General features: G+C 33.9%; 1 long non-coding RNA gene across 1 annotated transcript; it reads left to right on the forward strand.

Moving 5' to 3' along the window:
* Positions 1–462: 462 nt before the first annotated feature.
* On the forward strand, positions 463–9,314 carry LOC129228155 (uncharacterized). Its single transcript, XR_008580893.1, has 3 exons — positions 463–566; positions 3,409–3,519; positions 9,101–9,314. It is a non-coding gene; the product is annotated as an uncharacterized LOC129228155 (long non-coding RNA).
* The last annotated feature ends 11,688 nt before the right edge of the window (positions 9,315–21,002 follow it).

Raw genomic sequence — 21,002 nt, forward strand, 5'->3', positions numbered from 1 at the left:
CGTATTTATAACTACTTTAAACAGGGTTGGATTCAAAACCGTCTTGGAAACAAAATGTCGGATAAGCCGACCTGTCCTTTTATAGGGGTTCTATCTTAAACAATGGAAATGGAATGGGGTGCACGAGAAAATTCTAATTCTTCAAAGGGTGCCGTGAGTCGAAAAAGTTTGAGAACCCATGATATAAAAGCCATAGTCCCTAACTTTTTCAATTCTCTGCACCCTTTGAAGATCGTGCATTTTGTCATTGCACCTTGGCCTATCGTTGCTATATATTATGTTAATTGATCCCATGGACATTTTTCAGCACCCTTCTGTGCACCTGTGGATCCCATTTAGGGAAACGTGGTATAAGCGAAAAAAGGAGGGAAAAAAAAATAATGTGGCATAAAATATTTACTGTGTTGTACAAGAATAATTGCAAAAAAAAAAAAAAAAACCTCAGCACTGGTTTTATATTTCAGAGAGATGCAACTGCGAAAATGGAAAATGTGTTAAGTCAGGAGAAGAATATAAATGTATATGCAACCCTGATCATGGAATGTACTCGACTGGAGTTTGCAAAGGTATTGTCTAAATGTGTATGAAATACATCAAAACCTTCAAAATATTTATCTGAACTTCCTGTTGAAATTATCAGGTTCTTTTATACGTATAAAACACAGTGTGGTTGAAATTTTTAAGTAAGGTAAGGTTGAACACATAATAAAAAATATCAAGATCACTGAAAAAATACTGTAGTACATTGATTGCAGTAACATTGACAGCATTACTTCAGAAATAGCTGTATCGTTATTGGAAACCATTAAGTCCAGTTTGCAATAGATTTTCCAGTAGTACTGCTTTTTTTTGTGTGTGTTCACGAAGTGTTTTAAACTGTTGTTTCGACGAAGAGCTACAAGTTTTGTAAATTATGAATAACTGTTTGGGTAAACTGAATAACCACTCGGTCGTGCGAAGGTAAAGTGCAGCAACTGGAAATTTTCGTTTTTTGAGCAATCACGATAGATTATTGTTCTTATTTAACTGTTTTGGCGTGCTATCATTTTATTTTCACGCCAGCACCACCGTCGCGTCGATCGGCCTCACGATGCTGCTCCTCTTGCGAAAACCGTCTCCAGGTTACGTCCATATCCTACACACACACGCATACACACACATACACACACTCATGCCTGCGCACAGACCCAAACACACGCTCCTACACACACACACACACTCATACCTGCACACAGACACAAACACATATGCCTACATACACACACACCACCGCCTACACACAAGCGTACGCACACAGCACTGCATACACAACACGCACACACACACACACACACACACACACGAACCCACACACACGCACATTCATACACACACACACGCTCGTGATTGCGAAAAACATAATTTGAATTCAAGATACCAAAAATTCAAATAAATATTTTTATATTTTTTTTCATTTTTTCATCTATTGTTTGTGAGCTCTAATATGCAAGCTTGCTTATTTGGTTCACGCTGAAAATAAAGTACGAAACATGGCCCCACTTAATTCTTATAGGCCGTGACAATTGCTGAAACTCATGGCATCAAAGAGGGCGCTACACGGAACCCATGTTTCCATTACGTTGCCATTGATTAGTGGATGCAGGGGTTTCGTTCAGCGGCTCTTGCGGTCAAAATGGGGAACGTCCAATCAAAAATAAACAAACTTTGAAATTTTGACAATGATTGGTGGACGCATGAGTTTATCATAGTTGCATCGGTTTAACACAGAAAAGTTATAAATTGTTATGGCCCGTTAGGCGTCAGCGCCATCAAGTGGGGCCATGCACGAAAATAGGCGTCAAATTCCAAAATTTCTCTATCGTGAGTATAGAATCCAAAACGCATTTCTTTAAATAGCTCAAAGACCTATTTCTGCAGACACAGCGCTTTACCTTTCCATGGCAGCACATCTTAATCAAATAATGCTTTCAAAACAATAAAATTGTAGTTGTTAGCATGTTTTAAACTTTACAATAGTGTTTATACTGACTCATGTTGTCTGACTTGTTGCTCAACCAGTAATACTCTAGTCAAAATAAATGAACGCACTGTAGTCAAAGTAAACGATTTTAAGTTCGAATCTCTGCGCTGCAGATGGCGCTTCTTTCACAGTAATTTCAAGCATTTCAATTACTGTCTGTCCTTTACGAGAAAAGCTCCCGCCGGAAAGTCTGAGAACGTGTACTGCCATAGAAACGGACTGCGTTCATTTTCAGCAAGGGTTATCAGGAGGGTTTTTTGGCGCCATCTCGCCACTTGTCTTCTCGCCTTTGTGCAGTCGTACGAATTTTTCCAAGATAAATTTTCCCTTGGAAAAATGAGACGCACCTCGTTGCTATAGCAATACACAGGTGCAGGCGGCGGGAGCTTCTCTCGTGATGGAAAACAGCAAGTGTTATTATTTTTTTTTAATCTGTTTAAGTTATACTTCCCTTTTAGTTATTCATCATTGAAATGAAAGAAAATCCGAAAGGTTTTAAAGATTGCTTAAGAGTTTCTCTGCGTAATAAACGGCTAATTAACGGTCTTAGTCAAGATTTATTTTATACAAACATAATCAATACATTTCCATTTTAAATGATCAACAAATCAGTAATCTAAATGATTTATCACTAATGAATTTATGCTCATTTTTCATTTTCGCGTTCTCCAAATCTTCTCTCATTACAATTAATTCGTTCAAGTTGAGCAGAGTAAATTTTGTAAATTTCATTCTTAGTTGCCTTATAAATATCAATGTACAATTACTGGTGAATCATCCAGTTACCATAATTGATTAGTATAAAATAATATAGCAATGACGAAACGATTACAAAGCTGTCTTTAAAACGGCAAGACAAAAGTTTCAATGACTAAAGTTTCGGGGTTTTTACAGCGGCGACCCAAAAAACAACTAATGACTTTTTTTTTTAAATTAATTTTAACTCAATGGTATTAGAGATATATTTAACAAACAAAGCACAATCCTGAATCGTTACAATCAGAGCAACATGAATAACGGTTCTGCACTGAAACAAGACATATTTATTTGACATCGAATAAAATAGCGGTTAACTCCTGATTTGGACAATGTATTACATTATAGGGAACGGAAGTTTTACCTGATAACTTAAAGTCTGAGATGATATTTCGACAGTTATTTGTATCAAAGAAATGCAGTAATTTTGTGCAAAAAATGCAATTAACCACCTAGTAATAATTTTCCGTATCATTTCGGTTTCTAGTTTCTTAATTTCATGAAGTATTAAAGTCTTTTAGTAAATATAATAGTCGTAAAATTAATGGAAAGTCGTAGGCAATATAAAGTCGTATTTTTTCTTCCGTTGTTATTTTAATATTGTAGGTATAATTTGATATTTTCGTTAATAGCTTGTAACTGCGGAAAAAACTTCACCTGCACTTTTGATAGAGGAATATTTTGGGATACAACATACTGCATGTGTCGTGAAGGCTACTCAATGGTCAATAAAGAATGCCTAAGTGAGTAATATGTTCTCTTTTTCTTCATATCTTATATCTTTAAACGAGCAATTCTTGTGGGTATATATATATATATATATATATATTTCTTATTTCAGAAACGGCTCTAACAATTTGGATGAAATTTTGGATTTAATTGTAGTTTTGCATTCTAAGTTCATCTACATCAGTGTTTTTTCTGTAAAAACGCGATTTTTTTACAAAAAAGTTTTTTAATATAAAGTCAAATTGAGTTAAGCCTTGAAGTAAACTGTGAGTTGACGCATCAGGCAGACGATTTGCAACCATAACAATGAAAATTTGTCTCTTCTCGCTTTAAAATTTTAAACTTGCTTAGGGTTGCCAGGCTTGGCTGATATTGGCCACTTTGGCTAATTTCAAACACACTTGGCTGAAAACAAATCCAAAAGCATTATGTAAGTCGATGTAAGGCTTTTTTTCTTTTTTAAGTGAAACTATTGCTTGACCATCCTATTTTATTTTATTTTATTTATTTATTTTCTTTTTACACTTCAAATAGTTTAATATGTTTTTTAAATCACGCAGCTAAATTTTATTGCGAAGAAGTGTATGTCTTGAGATTGTTTATGTTTTGTTAAGACAGTTGTTATCATTTATTGGAATGGTTTGTGGATCATCGGTTTTGATGGATATCATGCTGTATGTAGCATTTTCTGGCGTAAAAACTAAAAGTACTTATTCAAAAGGAAAATCTCGATTGGGATAAAATTGTGAAACGCATCATAGTATGAAAGGAAGTATTCGGTTAAAAACCGATTTCACCATAGCAAAACTAAGGTCAAAATATTTTAATTACTGACAAGAAAATTGTATAGTGGAAACAAACGTAACAGATAGTTTAAAGCAAAATGTTGATTTAATTACATTCAGAATCTTCTTTGTTTGGTACTTTAGTGTTATAAGAAGGTCGAGTACATAATATTTCGTTAACGTGAAGCTTTTCAAGTATATTTGGAAAAGTATTGATCCTTAAAAAAACACAATTTGACAAAAAATAATTCTTTTAAAGCCGAGCGAGGCTCGGTCGTCCAAGTACTAATTTATTTAAGTTCAAAATTAATATTTTGTAGCCTGTGCTGGTTTAAAGCATGTTAAGCTGTTTATTTATAGTTAAAAGTATAAGTTTAGTTTTCATGAAGAAATGGAAAGAAAACAAAATATCTACTCTGTTTTTCCTGCCATTTAAAAGCATTAAAAAGTAATTAAAACCTATTACTTTAGAGATAACAATGTTTAGGATGAAAAATTCGGGATGTAGAGCATATGTGTGGCATATGGAGCAATTTATTACCATTTTAATTCGTGCCACGCAAAAAACAAGTCACATATTCACTGTAAAAACATTCAGAAACGTTCCTGGAAAATAGAGGGCAGTTAATGTGCCCAATTTCTGCCAGTAACACATCTTGAAAAAAAAAAATCAGGAACGTTTTCCATGAAAAGTCAGTAGCCTCCCAGAAATTACCCTTTAATCTTTCTAAATAATTCAAAAATCTCCCCGGCTAAAGAGAGTTATATTTCTGTAACCTGCATTGAATTAAGTAGGTTTTAAGTAATAGCTTGGCGCTATTTTGATTTGCCAGGAAAGCTCCACTAGCATTCAGTCAAACATGACGAAAGCTAAGACTGAATTGCAAGTACATGCCAAACACATCACTTGCCTGCATTTCCTGCGAAGACCCAGAATCCAGGGAGTTATGCCCCCTCATTGGGAGCTTCGTCATCCTGGACGAACCACAAGCGAACTAAAGCCGGTAAAGTTAATAAAAAACACATAGTTCATCTTTAAACTGGCAGCTGGACAGGCCATAAGCAAACTGAAGCCGGTGAAATTGATAAAAACGCTTAGTTCATTTTATAACTGGCGGATAAAAATACTTTTTACAATCGTGAGAATTCTGCATTCGTGTAGAAATTCTGGAAACTCTGACAAAGTTACTGAATTTTCACAGGAAATTAGAGAAAACATATGCAATCTCAAAACCTTCTTCGGAATTATCCAGTGACTTTCGGAATGTTTTTACAGTGTTTAAATCTGCAAAATTTTTAAATCTTACTAAGTAAATCTTTAAATATATATGTATCACATTACCCTAATTTCATGCTTTTATTACAATATTTTGCTTCAAAAACCCATAGTTATTTTATGAACACTCTGCACTGTAATTTCTATATATAAATGCAACAAGGCTTGCGAACCACAAATTATTTCCACAGTTTGATAATACAGTCGAGAAGTACTGATGGATTTCTAATCCGTACTCAGCCCATGCCAAAAAAGATCACGTGGCCAGTATGCATCAAGGCTGCGCAGTCGGAGTCTTGAAGTTGGTGTGGAAATGATTTTAGGGTGAAAGAGTCGGATTCGGGAGTCGAATGCTTCACATTCCGAGAGTCGAAGTACACTGTAAAAACGATTCAGAAACGTTCCTGGAAAATAATGGGCAGCTGATGTGCCCAACTTCTTCCGGTAACATTTCTTACAAAAACCAGGAACGTTTTCCGCTAAAATTCAGTAACCGCACTGAAATTATCCTGGAAGCTTCCTAAAACATTCAGAACTCTTACCGCTTAAAGCCAGTCGTATCTCAGGAATCTTAGAGTAAACTTGGGTGGGCATACCATAATAGATTGGCACCATACTGCGTTTCGAAGAAAGCTCCAAAAGCAGTATTACAAACATGGCCACAACTAAGACAGAATTGCAAGTAAGTATCAAGAATTTTACTCGCCAGCAATTCTTGCAAAGCTGCGTTGTCCATAGAGTGATTTGCGCCCTTTGGCCGCCTTATCAGTCTGGACGGGCCGCAATTGAACTGTAGCGGATACACTTTATAAATACACTCAGTAAATCTTTGAACTGGGAGCGAAACATATTTTTTGCAACGGTGAGAAGTCTGCATTCGTGCGACTTGTAGCAATTCGGGAAACTTTTTGACAAGGATACTTGATTTTTCCAGGAAGTGGATAGAAACCATAGAAATTCCGCAACGTTACACGGAAATATTCAGTAACGTTTCAGAATTTTTTTACAGTGTAGGAGTCGGCCATTTTCTTTCAAAGTTTGCAATTGCAACTCTGCCAATGCTTGTGGAGTCATAGTCATAGTAGATTACTTTCAAAGTCCCGAAGTAGCAGTCGGAGTCGGGCGTATCCCTGATATTTCCAATAAGATTTGCATTTAATTTGCATGAAACTCTCTTTGAACATACCACTTCAGAAATTCAGATTTAAAGCAACTAATTTCTATAATATACGCTGTATGACCAAAGTAATTTCTCAAGAAATACGAGACAAATTGTTTTGCAACTCTGCCACATAAAAGGCATGCTTCAACTACCATTTTCCAGTTAAAAAAAAAAAAAAAAAAAAAAATCCTCCATGCACTTAGGGCACCAGCAACAAATTGGAGGAAAAAAAGTTTTTGAAAATCCTTCGTCGTAATCAACTGGGTACATGCTATTAATTTCAGAAAAACATTAACAAGCCATTTAGAATTTATATTTATATTTTCGTGGAAGTATCACGCATACTCACAAAAATGTAAGCATTTCTTGAAAAAATACAAATTTTTTTTAAATGTTTTTGGCTCATAAAATGCAACATTTTAAAAAATTTCAAAATACCTGACAACAAAACATAACAATAAAAAAATTTTAACTAAAATATTGAAAATTTGATAAAATAGGAACGTTTAAAGCAATTACTTTTTCACTGCGCATGCGCAAAAGATAGCATTTTTCAACCTTTATAATTTAAATCCCAAATAGATTCTTCAACTCATAACGAAATTCTAGTTCAGTATCTTAAATATTTAGAAAGATATCAACGATTAAAGAGCCAAATTTCAATCTTTCTTGGATAGGCGACGAATCGTAAGAGGTCGTTCACAAATTTGCAACACCTCGTTAAATGCGATTAGTGAAAAAAATGATATTTTGCGAATGATCCCTCACCATTTTTCGCTTCTCCAAGAGTTTTTGAAATTCGGCTCATCAGATCGCCGATATCTATCCCAATATTTAAGATATTGAACTGGAATTTTATTATGAGTTGGGAGCATACTTGGGCTTTAAACTATGAAGGTCATAAATCGCTATCTTTCGCGCATGCGCTGTGAAAAATTAATTGCTTCAGTCGTAGATCTTTAGTATTTCAGTTTTTTTAATGTTTCTTTTTTTATTATGTCAAATATTCCAAAAGTTTGGTAAGGAGTGATGGAAGACTCTGCTTCCACGGAAATATGAAAGTTTATTTTACATAGGTCGTTAGCCAATTTCTGAAATTTAACTTATTCCCAGCTATTTACTGAAAAAAAGATCAAAAGCCTTTTTTTTTTTTTGTTTCCTCAATTTGTTTCTGGTCCTCTAAATGCTTCTTCTTCTTCTTGCTTATCTCTCTGTTCTGAATCAGATCAGATCCATGAGGTTGTTCGCCTTAATCAACTTCAAGACAGTAGCAGGTCTCTTCAGTAGATCCTCGCGTACCAAACCAACACAAAAAATCAGATGTTGTGCAGTGGGCCTCTTCAGTATGACGTTTGGTGCAAATTGGAAAGTCCTATTACCATGGGAAAATCTGAGGGTTTTTAGATGACCTGTGCTCAGGCGAGCCAAAGCAGTTTGATCTCTCCTGTCACCCTCAAATCCAAGGGAAGCTTAAGGACCTTCGCAAAAATACCAAATACTCTAAATGCATGGGGGATTTACTTTTTATTGGAAAACGACATTTGGAGCATATTTTTTATGTGCCAAAAATTACAGACTAATTGTTGGTCTCTTATTTATCAAGAAATCCGTAAAAATGAGAATTTTTCAAAGTGTCCCATAGTGTTTTTTGAAGTGGACCATAGTTCACGTAAAAACGTACATTTTGTCCTGCACGTGATAGCTGATGTATTTCATTAAAAGTTAGAATTATTTTTGAATTAATTTATCAAAGTCTTTTGCTTAAAGAATCACAATCTATGTGAGACTTCTTCGGCAAGAAATTTGTTAACATATTTTGTTGTTATCTTTAAAATTATTATTTTTAAAGAAATAATATTAGCTGTCATGTATGGGACAAAATGGCAACGTTTCAGTGGATTGGTTCAATACTTTTGATGATTCTAGTGTACATCTTTCACATGCTTAAAACCATTAAAAGATGTACTTTGTCGAAAGTTACCGCCCTAAAGCAAGGGCTAAGGCAGAAATATGTACTTAAAATACACCGCCAACTCAGTTATTCCGTCCGAGGACTGCAGTTTCCTGCTGTTTAGCACTCATTAGCCCGGAATAGGAATTACATGAGCTGGAGGCGAAAAATATCTTAAGAGAGCCAAACAAACTGGTAGCTAATGCAGAATTAGCAAACCAGATGAGCGACCGCCAGCAATGGTGCAGTTCAACTCAAAGATTGATGGCTAAAAAGCACGACACTGCAGTCCTCGGATGGAATAACTGAGCTGGCGGTGTATTTTAAGCATTAAAAAAATGTATTAAAATCTGTTTATATTTATATAGTTTAGCTGTGTAGTATTTGTAAAAAGATGCTTCATTGAAACAAACTTTTGCAGGGAACAAGATACTGTGAAAAGAAGTTGAAAATGGAAGACGAAGTCATACGCGTTTTAAAAATTATCAATATTTTGAGAATATAAAATAGCGAAAACTCTGTAAAGTGTCCTAATGTTAAATCCATAAGTAAAACAATTATTCTTCGTCTTTACTTAAGACGGTAAATATAATAAAAGAAATTGCTGTGAAATTTCAGAAAATTTGGTGTGAAATAAATGCATTTAAATATTTTAAAAATAAAAATAAGTAACAACAAATTATTTTGTGTTTTAATACATTACCCACTTTAGTTCGAGCTTTGAGTATTTCCTTTCGTTTTTAAAGCAAGGGGTGCCCACCCACATGGGGGGGGGGGCATTTCACAGACTGTACCATTGAAATTTTTAGGAAGGAGGTGTTATGACAGGTATTCTTCTCATTTTAGGGGGGCTCTTGCTTTTGGGGTGGGGGTGTTTTCGCGATATTTAGGGGGGTGCGCCCTTGTTTGAAGCAATTTTAACACAATGTATCAAATTCAGATTATTTACGCATGAAAATGAGTTCATAAACATGTAAGGCTCTTGTACCTTTGTACCTTTTTTGTTTGAAACATACGCAAACAATTATAATGGAAGTATTAATCAATGTACCGTAATTGTACTTTTACATTCAGATTATTTTAAAGTTGATTATTTAATGTGCAAAAGTTACAATTGTAATATCGGAAAATCTTCCACACATTGTTTTTAAGGAAATTAGAAACATTTTAAATGAAAAAATATTTGTGAGAAATTCTCGTAGCTATTTAAGCAGCTTATGGCGTGTTACTTATCGGACGAGTTGGTTAAAAAGCATTTTAGTAACGTTTTCCTCTGCTAGAGAGCAGCACTAGTTTTTGGCATGGAACCCTCCCTGTCTTGAACAGTAGGGTGGGCGGAAAAAACTCATTTTTTTTTATTTCGAAGTCGTAATAGCGTGGGAAAATTGCTAGATATGAAGGCAAAAGTAGGAAAAAAAAAATTATGGAAATCGATTGACATCTTCCGATCGCACAAGGGCCCTAAATTTTGATAAAATTAAAAAAAAAAAAAACATCATTTTTGCGATTTTTAAAAAAAATATATTAATTAGATGTTTTCTTAATGTAATAGTTTGTGACGTCTTTAAACAGAACTTCAAAACATAGTGTTTAAATTTGGTTTCGACCAGTTAATATCTTTCGGTCGCGCATAAGCCCCAAAATTTCCAAAAATCATGAAAAAGTTACATTTTTATGGGTTTTTGGTATTTGATGAATTATCAGTATTTAAATGTAATAGGCGAAGTATTTTTTCAGTCGAACTGAAAATCAGATAGAAAAAAAATTGTCCGCTTCAGTCAACGTTTTCCAGTAGCGCAAAGCCTTAGATACTATCTCGGCTTACCGAACGACACCAAGACTTACGTAAAATGTAGAAATTGTCCTGATAAAGCACTTTCTCCTAAGAAGTATTTTCAACTGCCCAGCAATACTGGCACTTCTCCAGAACATTTGAGTTTACCCATTTGATGGAGACCTCTACACTGGGAATATCGTACCGCTGGTTAGAGCAATCGTCAAAACCTACGGATCCATATGACTTCTTGTCAGAGTTGCCAGATTGGGGGAAATTTCCTCATTTTGGGGAAATCTGGTGCTCTCTGGGGAAATTTTGGGGAAATGGGTTTTGAGGGGAATTCTTCGGCGAAAAATGTTTTCCTTGGAGAAAACTTGGGGGGAAAAAACCTTGGGAAAAAAGTTTTTTTTTCGTATTTAAATTCGCTTCAAGAAGTAGTGGGAACATTGTATCAAACAGCATTGGGTTAGCTTTGCTCAACTTTATGGAATTCGCATTTCGCATTATGTGAAATATTATGCTATGGAATTCGCATTGATGTTCTGCGTGAGTAACTAGTTGATACGTGAAACAGGTAAAAATTAGTGTGATGAAGAGTGTTCTTGGATAAATATATACAAAAATCATAGTTTAAATGTATACAGAAGCAGGTAGTGAATGGGAGTAGAAAAAAAATATTTGGTTGTTTCTTATCTCTCTATTTCTTTTCAAAAAATCACTAATTCTTTGCCAAATTTCATGAAAATCAGCCGAATGATCTTGGCGCTATATGCGCGTTAGAGATCCTGACAGACAGAAAGAGATCCGGACAGAAAGATATCCAGACACAGAGACTTTCAGCTTTATTCTTAGTAAAGATAAAGAAAGAGAAAGATAAAGATAAAGAACACACACACACAAAAAAAAGCGAAAATGTGAAGAAAAAAACAGTTGGGGAATTTTATAAGAAAATTTGGCTAATTGGGGAATAAAAAAAAAATTCAAGAGACAAAAATATAAGAGGAAGTTGATTCATTTTATGAAAATATTAGTGGGAAAATAATTTTTGCATCTGGGGAATTTCGGTAGAAAACATTGCTTTTTGGGGAAAAGTTGGAAGGGAATTGGGGAAATCTGGATTTGACCATCTGGCAACACTGCTTCTTGTTGGACAAGACACCAACACTTAAGTGTTTAAAGATTTTAATTAAAAAAAAAAAATTCCTTGGAGGTCACCAGAACCCTAACGTCACCAGTAGACAGCTTAAAATTTTAGGTCTTCAATTTCGATACATTTCCGGGGAAGAATCCCAGTCCCCGAACACATCTTCTCCATCTCCACACTTTAAAGATGGCATACATTTACCTTATAAGACTTCGGAATATTTTCTATGAATAGAAAAACCCTCTTACCGTAACATGGCTAAAGGTAGAGTAAAAATTCGTTATTATGCTAAATTTAAGACTTAATTTAGAAAAAAAATCCGAGGGCAGTCCCCCGAATTTTTCTCTGATGTCACCAAAGGAAGCTTAAAACTGAATTTTCACGTCTTCTTCAGTTCAAAAATATTTACGGAAAAAGAAATTTCGAAACCCCTTCATTCTTCGTGAGGTCATCCGAAGATACAGTAATTTATTAACGTTTTCAAAATTTCAACTTAGCAAAATTGTCCGGAGGGAGCTCCCAAACCCCTTGTTCTGAATTTGCATTTTTAAAGCTCCATTTTTGTCTTTTCTTTTTTTCGGAAAACTATAGAGTTTCGCTCTTTTCTTGTTAGAATGTAAGTACTTTCGCAGAAATAAAACAGTGAAGCCCTGCGTTTTTTTTTTTTTTTTTCATTCTTTGTACAACATTTCATTTAACAGCCAGACAGTTCAAAAACAAACAGGTTCGTGAAAAACGGTAAACAATTTCAGAAGTTATTTTATTTCAATAAAAAGTCTAAATAAAACAAGGGACAAATATTAATGGAAAAATATTTTCAACAGTAAAATTAAGTTCAATCCTCCAATATTGGAACTATCTCTTGTCTGCTATTAGATTGTATTTTTTTTTTGTTAAACATTGTTGTTATCATTATTACATAACTGATAATACCAAGATCTGAATTGCAAGGTCAAGTGGTAGCTTCTCCTTTGATATGAGTGATGCAGTAGATAACATAATTTTTTTTTTTTGTATTTTTATCGTTTTATAAATATAAAAACGAAAAAAAGAAATTTCTGAAATTTATCTTTTACCGCAATTAGCTTGTGAGCCGGTACTCTGTATGCACGTAATGTTAAATTGCTAAATTTTATGAACTTTTTGTCAAAAGGTTATAATAATAGAAACTTACAATTTTCGCAGTGATTTTCAGAACTATCTCAGAGTTTCCTGAAATTTTGAGGCAATTTTATTTATTTCAAAATTTATTAAATTTTGATTGAGAGTCATTCTCAAATGGAAAAAAATGGCCGTTTTTGACCATAAAAACATTTGTTTGGGAAAAAGTTTGAATCCTAAAGCAAAACTTTCAGTTTAGCATAATTACGAACACCTAAGTAAAATGTGGAAAACATTTAAAAGTAATATGTCAAGTAGTTTTCTATAAGAAGAAGCATAAGTTTTTTAAAACTTACGCTTTGAAAAAATCGCGTTTGAAACTAATATTGTAAGTACATTTTAATACATTCCAGCTATATTAATATTTGAATTAAATTGTTTTGCATCTGCATTGAAACATGAATTTGGTGCCGATTGATGCTTGGACGGATACAAGCGATGGGGGCCTTTGTCCCTCCCTTGAGAAACCCTGCACCAGCAATTTTTCCGAATTGAAGTCTTAAAACGAAATGGTGTGCCATTCTTAATGTGTCGTTAAGAAAAGGAATCGGGTTCGAATCTAGGACAGTTTTCAGAATTGAAGATTCAAAACATCAATTTTGAGCGATCTTTGGTGATTTTAGGAGGAGTTTGGAGGACTTCCCCCGGGCATTTTTCAAAATTTAAGTTTTAAAGACGAGATTTTAGACAGCTAGGGTTACGAGAAGGAATGGATTCAGACTTTCCTCTGGTAATTTTTTGGAATTGAAATACCAAAAAGCGCAATTTTAGACGTCCGTCAATAATAATAGGGAGAGTAGGTTTCGAAACATTTCTTTAGAATTATTACGAAATTGAATTTCTAAAACGCAATTTTAGAATGTCTCTATCATCAGAAAAGAAAAAGAATAGGTTGGAGGATCTCCATTGCGAAATCTCAATATTTTAGTTGCTTTAAATAAAAATGATATGGTAACTCCCCTCCTGCAAGCAGGTGTAAGTCAGATGTATCGCAAGGTTCAAGGTTTAAAAAAAATGAGCTGATGTGTGCATCACATGATTTCCTTTTACTCCAATTTAATGTCATTTCCCCATTATTGGCAATTTTAATGTGATTCAATTCTTTACTCTCTAAATATCACCAACAGTGGCCAAATTGAAACCAAATTTAAAATTTATAAAAAAAAGAAAAAACATCGCCAAATTTGTCGCCAAGTTGGTGACAAAACTTGACGACAGGTGATATATCGCCGAGTGTCCGACAAATTATAACACCACTTGAGTTTAAATCGGAATTAACAATGATTTCCCTCCAAAAAGGGGCAAAACACCCCCTTAGGAACATCCTAATGCAATCAAAAGGGAAGGTGCACAACTAGGCCCCACTAGGAGTCTTCGTACCAAATTTCAACTTTTTAGGACATTCTGTTTTTGATTTATGCGAGATACATACACACATACGCACATACATACGTACATACAGGCGTCGCGAGAAAATTCGTTGTAATTAACTCGGGGGTCGTCAAAATGGATATTTCGGGTGTCTGTAGGTTCCTAGGCATATATCCACGTGTGGTCGGGTCAAAAAAAAAACTCAACATTCGTTCGGTGTTAAGAAAAATGGAAATTAAGGCCGATTTTTTAGTGAAAATTTTTTTGCGAATACAATACTTCCTTTTTTGTAAAACGAAGTAAAAAAAAAAAGAACTATCGCCACTACCTTGAAAAATTTATGGATCCGCCCTTGACTAGAAGGCATTTGATTTTAATATTTGGAATACATAAAAACTGAAAAATAATTTTTTAAAGGTTTTAGGGTACCAACTCTCCTTAATATGATTAATTCTAATGCTTTGTCCTGTTTGCACTGTTACTTTGTACTGATTTCTCAACACTCCTCCTATTCAATATCTCAGCAAAAACTTGTGACAGAAAAAAAAACATTATATCAAGTATTTCCTCAATATCCTGCTGGTGACAATTAAACCGCTATTTTGTGCAATTCTGCTTTTTGAATCTCCGAATAAATCCTAACTGACCTAGCTCTGAGATCACAAGTGCCGTTTAAGTTGACTGATAAAAGAGCGATCTCTAGTCACGTGTTGTCACGAGACGTGATAAAAGCCAATAACATCCTCGAAAAAGGGATTGAAATAGCGGTGTTACTCACATTTTATCAATTTCTTAAAAGCTTCGAGACATAACCATCTCTAATAGTTTTCACCTATTTTTTTTTTTTTTTTTTTTGGTAGATATAATGTGAGTAGAATTTTCAAACTAAAGATTACGACTCAACGCTGACAATGGGGGAGGGAGTGACTTTTTATGTATTTATTTATTTATTTTTAGAGGTCACTATGTCACCGAATTGAGGATTTTTAAATCTCACATGAAAAATAATTTTGAAATTGTCTCCCTCTCTGGCGATGTATACATGTTATGAAATTTTAAACTAAGAGCATAGTTACAAAATGAAAAGCATTCAGATGAACCAGTGGCGCACACAGGAATTTTGCAACAGGAGGGTTCAGAGTTAAAACTCCCATTTTGATACCATATCCCAATATGCCGTCAAACATATTCACTTGATTTTATCGATTCTTCAGAACAAAAGACAGTAACAAATAAATTATTAAATAAATAATTAGCACTAATTAATAATAAAATATTAATAAAAGATAATTAAATTACCAGAAAGCAAAAGAAGTTTATGCATTTATTTTTCTCATTATTTTAAAATAAAAGCAGAGAAGCAAGTTCAAGTATAAGAAGCACCAAATCTGAAGACCAAGAAAAAATTTAATTTTAATCTGTAATTAAAAATCTAAAAACATGATTATTTCACTGTATTCACTTACGTTTACCAGTCTGCCTCTAAAGTCGTACAAAATATCTTTGGATAAAAGCTATGCTAGTTTTCTAGCTTATTTTTCAATTTTACTTGTATCTTCCTCAGTGTGAGATGGTGACACTGCTTGAATTCAACAGTGCAGGAACACACATTAAACGTTCATAATACATCCTTATATATTATTTCTGTAGCCTGTTTTTGGTTTCTACGCCAGATTTTCCTCAATTCTTGATCGATTTCTTTGATTTACACCTTATTTTAAAGCTTATGGTGCTGGCTACTGACGAAAAATAGACCCACGGTCTAAAAATTGTTTTTTTCAGCCGAAAAACCTGTTTTAAAGAACCAGAATGAGGTTTTCAGTTAAACTTATAACTTTAACTTGCACTATGACCGACAGAGCTGAATAGCTTGATCGGCAGAGCGTTCTCCTCGTAACCTGGAGAATGAGTGTTCGGGCCCACGTCCGGACAATCTGCAACAAAAAATTAGAGAAATATCGCGCATTGCATGAACACGTAATTAAGTGAATAACAAATATGGGGGGAATAGAATAAATGAGAAGGAAACGCTTCTTGCTGTTATGAAAACTTGATGTGACTTCGTGCTAAATTACTTCGGAGTTGTACGTTTTTTTTTTCTTTTTTAAAGCATTGGCTCTTGTAAGAAAATTAAAGCATAATTTAAGCGAATATATAAGTATCAGGTTTAAGATTTCAGACTACAATGGAATTGTTTTTTGTTCACAAAAAATTAATAAATCGTATATTGAAATATATATTCTTCTAATGAGTTTTTGACTCTTTGTACAAATAAAAAAATTACTACCTCAATTTGAAAGGTAAAATATATACTTTTTTTCTTTTTGCAAAAAAAAAAAAAATAGCTTATCACATTTTTAACTGACTTCAAAAAGGTGGCGGTTATCAGTTCATACCGTATGTATCTTTTTTTTTTTTTTTGTTTGCCCACTCACAGCGTCTCACCTAGTGAACCGATTTTAATGATTCTTTTTTTAATGGATAGGGGATGGCTCAACTTAGGTTCCATTACTTCGTTTGACCATATTTGTTCTTTAGAAAAAAAGTTATAAGCAAAAAACAGTAAATTTCCCGCATTTTCCCTATTAAATGATTAAATATAAAACCCATTGTTACAAAAGTTTGGTGCCATACAACAGTGATATTAATAGTAATTGTAATGATAATTTTGAGTAAAGGCTTCTCTGAAGTTTCTTCATCAAGTTTCTTCAGTGTCATTGCTCAATAGTGGGGGTAAACCTAACGTGGAAGCGAGGTAATACAGTGATTAGGATCTGCTTAGCCTTCACAATGCTACCAGGTTACGTGTGCCTCAACTATAGTAGTATTTTTATCGTTATCATCTATGTCAATAGCGGAAGATCGTGGCTAAGTAAGGAAATACAAGATTGCATTACAAGCATCTTGTATGCTGTGAAATGTAAATTCGTTTAGGAAAACGTATTATTTAAATGGTTATAATTAAATTAACACGCAAATGAATTCCAGAAAGGAGCAAAGATAAGTCTTTAGTGCCAATTGTTTAAAGTTTAAGACGTGTTTATAGTTTTTTTTTTTTTTTTTTAGTATGGGGCATTTTTATGAAAAAAATAAGGTGAAGTTTTGTGATGGTAACTTCTTACTATTTCTGAAATACATTTACACTAAAAAGAATAAAATAAAAAAATTTTGAAAAAAAAAAAAAAAAAAAAAATAGAACCGACTGTAAAAGTGCTCTAAAAAGTGAAAAATAATTTTATTCTTTAAACACTATCGATAATACTTTTAAACATAATTTTTGAAGTTGGCGCAAAAACGATGGATAAAATCATTCACAGCCATAATTCAACTACAACTATAAAAAATTAACCAGGCCCAGTATCTTCACTACCACTTACATTATGCATTGATGACAGCATATTTGAGTAACGATATGAATGTTTCGTTCCTAATTTTTGATTTTCTGAAAAAAAAATATGACCGAAGCATGTTACACTGGATTTTACTTTTTGTTTTTGCGCCAACTTCAAAAATTATGTTTAAAAGTATTATCGATGGTGTTTAAAGAATGAAATTATTTTTCACTTTTTAGAGCGCTTTTAAAGTTGGTTCTTTTTTTTTTCAAATTTTTTTTTACTACATTCGAAAAGCTACGCTTAAAATAGAGCATAGTTTAATTTATTTTGTATTTTAACCGTGCTGTTAAATGATGAACACGTGCTGCCATCTAAGTAATAACGGTTCAAGCAGCCTGCGGTAACAAATTGTAAAAATTTTCAAAAATAAAAACATTTCTCTTCAATATCTTATCTTATATATTATTTATTCCCTTCTCATTTTAAAACTTATCAGGCTGGCTAATGACGAAAAATAGACTTACGGTCGAAAAATCAAGTTTTCGAAAACGCACCTTGCTGTTTGAAAACCTTGATACAGCCTGTAGTTCTTATGCATTTTGTTTTTTTTTTTGCAAAGTTCTAATGAAATTTTCCAATTTTTTAATTTTTTACGTCGCTTTCGACAAAAAAAGGAAAAAAAAAAGCCTGTGTGTGTGTGTTCATATTTTAATAAAGCTTAAAAGCACTGGAATTAGTTGTTTGGTTAAATTGATAAGTTTTTTTTCGGTAGAGCGTTCGGCTATTAACTATTTGAACTTCGGGCAAGCTTGGGCTGTCCGACATAATATCAAATGTATATTAGTATCACGCATTACATGTACTCATAACATACACACGTAATAAAATAAATGCAGTGGGAATGCTACTTAGTGTTTCTACTCCTTTATGCAAGCTACAGTTATCATTCAGATAAGTTGACTGTTAATCGAAGGGTGTTCTTCCTTTTTTTTAAGCTCTGACTACATCCAGATCACTCAGCATAATATAAGCATAAACAAGTATTAGATTTACCTATAGGAAATCCTTATTGAGCAGAAAATTATTTTCATTGTATGCTGAAATGTAGATGTTTCTAATAGCAGTGTTCAACCTTTTGTACAAATGAAAAAATACTACGCCAAATGAAAACTACGAGTTTCACCCAGTAAACCATTAATTTTTTATTCGCGCAAATACGATATAAAGCATTAAAATTATTATCAACTTCATTAGCAAAAAGTCATTTTCTACTCCTCTGCTTTCTGCTGAAAAAAAAAATACATTTTGTGTACGTTCGAAAAATTACACTTAAAAAACGGACTCAGTTCAACTGGTTTTGGTTTTGAATTTTAAGTGTTCGATTAAAAGAGAAACATGTGCGGGCATTTAAGTCGTAACGGTTAAAGCAATCTTCTATGTGAAATAGTTCAATATTCAAAGATAAAAACACTTATTTTCAATCTAAATTATTACTTCTCTAGAATGCTTATTTCAATCGCTGCGTGAGATCTTCGTCATTCTTTAATCAAATTCCATGCTTTACGAATAATTTTAAATCGTATCATGCTGGTTAATGACAAAATATAGAAACATGATCGTATTATTATTTTTTTTTTTGGCAAAAAGCTTTTTGCTGTTTTTTACCACGCATTCCTTCAATGAATAGTTTTCGAAAAGGAAGGCGGAATTGCTAGGTTTGTTGGGGTGTCGGGCTGTTAATCAGAATGGCGCCAATTCGAATCCGTGCCAATAAATATCTCTTTAATGTTTCTTTTTTTTCCTGTCAGATGCTCACATGGGCAGGACTGTATTTGCCACAACCTGTTTTTTCACACGCACAAATATTGCTTTTTCACGAGTCACTACTCCGCCACTTTTAATGATAATGTTTGCATTGAAAATATGTACGGCCAAAGGGTGAGCGATGATCAAATTATCACAGCGTTGTATTTTACGAGGTTTTGTTACTGATGTCTTTAAATTACATGCCTTCTCTTCTGCGCTTACTTTTTTTCGGTTCTTCTTCATGATGTTCTTCCTTTGAAATTTTTAAAAAGCGAAATGCCTTATGAAACGATTCGAAGCATAGTGCGGAGTTCCGCACGGGTCGACTAGTAGTACTCCTTATTCAGTAAATTATATTCAGTAAATTACCGCCCATTAGCCAGGGCTAAAGCAGAAATACATGAAATACACCGCTTGCCCAGTCATTTCCAGCCGAATACTGCAGTTTCGTGCTTATCAGCACTTATCAGCCCGGCATGGGAAAGTGACTGAACTGGAGATGGAAAACCTCTTAAGGAAGCCAAGAGTGCGAAACAGGTATAGTACTCCTTAGTTGTTAAGTACGTTTTTAGCCTTCTCAAAGTCGAGAAAGATCTCTCGATTGTGCAATTCGTTACACAAAAAGTGCACATTTAAAAAAATCTTTTAAAAATAGCATTTTATTTTTTCATTTATTAGAACTGAAATTATTGTTATCTTTGTTTGGAAATATTTTGCGTAGAAAATAAATAGAATCAGAATTAATCGAAAAAAAAATTAAGAGCTATGGGAGGGGTCCGGACCCGCTGGACCCCTCCCTTGTGTGCGCCACTGAGATGAACCTATAAAGAACTTAAGAAGTAACTCAATGTGCCATCAGTAACTGAAGCTAACAGCAAATAATTGCAAACAAGTAAGTCTCATATGTACTGTTGGAAGCAATTTCCATTAGCAAATTTTTATTGCCTCTCAAAAAACTAAATATTGCTTGAAGTAATGCGAGAAGTTTAATTAGCCTCAAAGAAGATAATTTAGTATTAAATACGAATGCTATAAAAATATTGACTTTTTTTTTTTTTTTACACTCGATGTACAAACATTCCGAAACGTTCCTGAGTATTTCCGTGTAACGTTTCGGGATTTCAATGGTTTTTATTCATTTCCTGGAAATATCAAGTATCACTGTCAAAAAAGTTTCCTGAATTGCTACAAGTTGCACGAATGAAGACTTTTCTCAGTTGTAAAAAATATGTTTAGCTCCTAGTTTAAAGATTAACTGAGAGTATTTATAAAGTGCATCGGCTTCAGTTCGTTCACAGCTCGTCCAGTCTGATTAAGCTCCCGAAGGCATTGAGCAAGTCTTTGGACTATGTAGCTCTCCAAGGATTGCAATCAAGTGAGATGCTTGATACTTTCTTGCAATTCTGACTCAGCTATAGCCATGTTTTCAATACGTACTGCTTTTGGAACTGCCTTGATACATCAGGAAGGTGCCAAGCTGTTGTATTATCCCTACCTAAGATTACTCTGAAGTTAAAGAGATACGACTGGCATTAAACGGGAAGATTTCTGGATTTTTCAGGATAACTTCAGGAAGGTAAATTTTGGCGGAAAACGTTCCTGGTTTTTGTGAGATATGTTACTGGCAGAAATTGGGCACACATCAGCTGCCTATTATTTTCTGGGAACGGTTTTTAATCGGTTTTACGGTGTTTCCCTCATTTGTGGAACTTTAACAACAAAGCGGGAC

The sequence above is a fragment of the Uloborus diversus genome, chromosome 8, assembly GCF_026930045.1.
Source record: "Uloborus diversus isolate 005 chromosome 8, Udiv.v.3.1, whole genome shotgun sequence".
Classification (NCBI taxonomy): Eukaryota; Metazoa; Arthropoda; class Arachnida; order Araneae; family Uloboridae; genus Uloborus; species Uloborus diversus.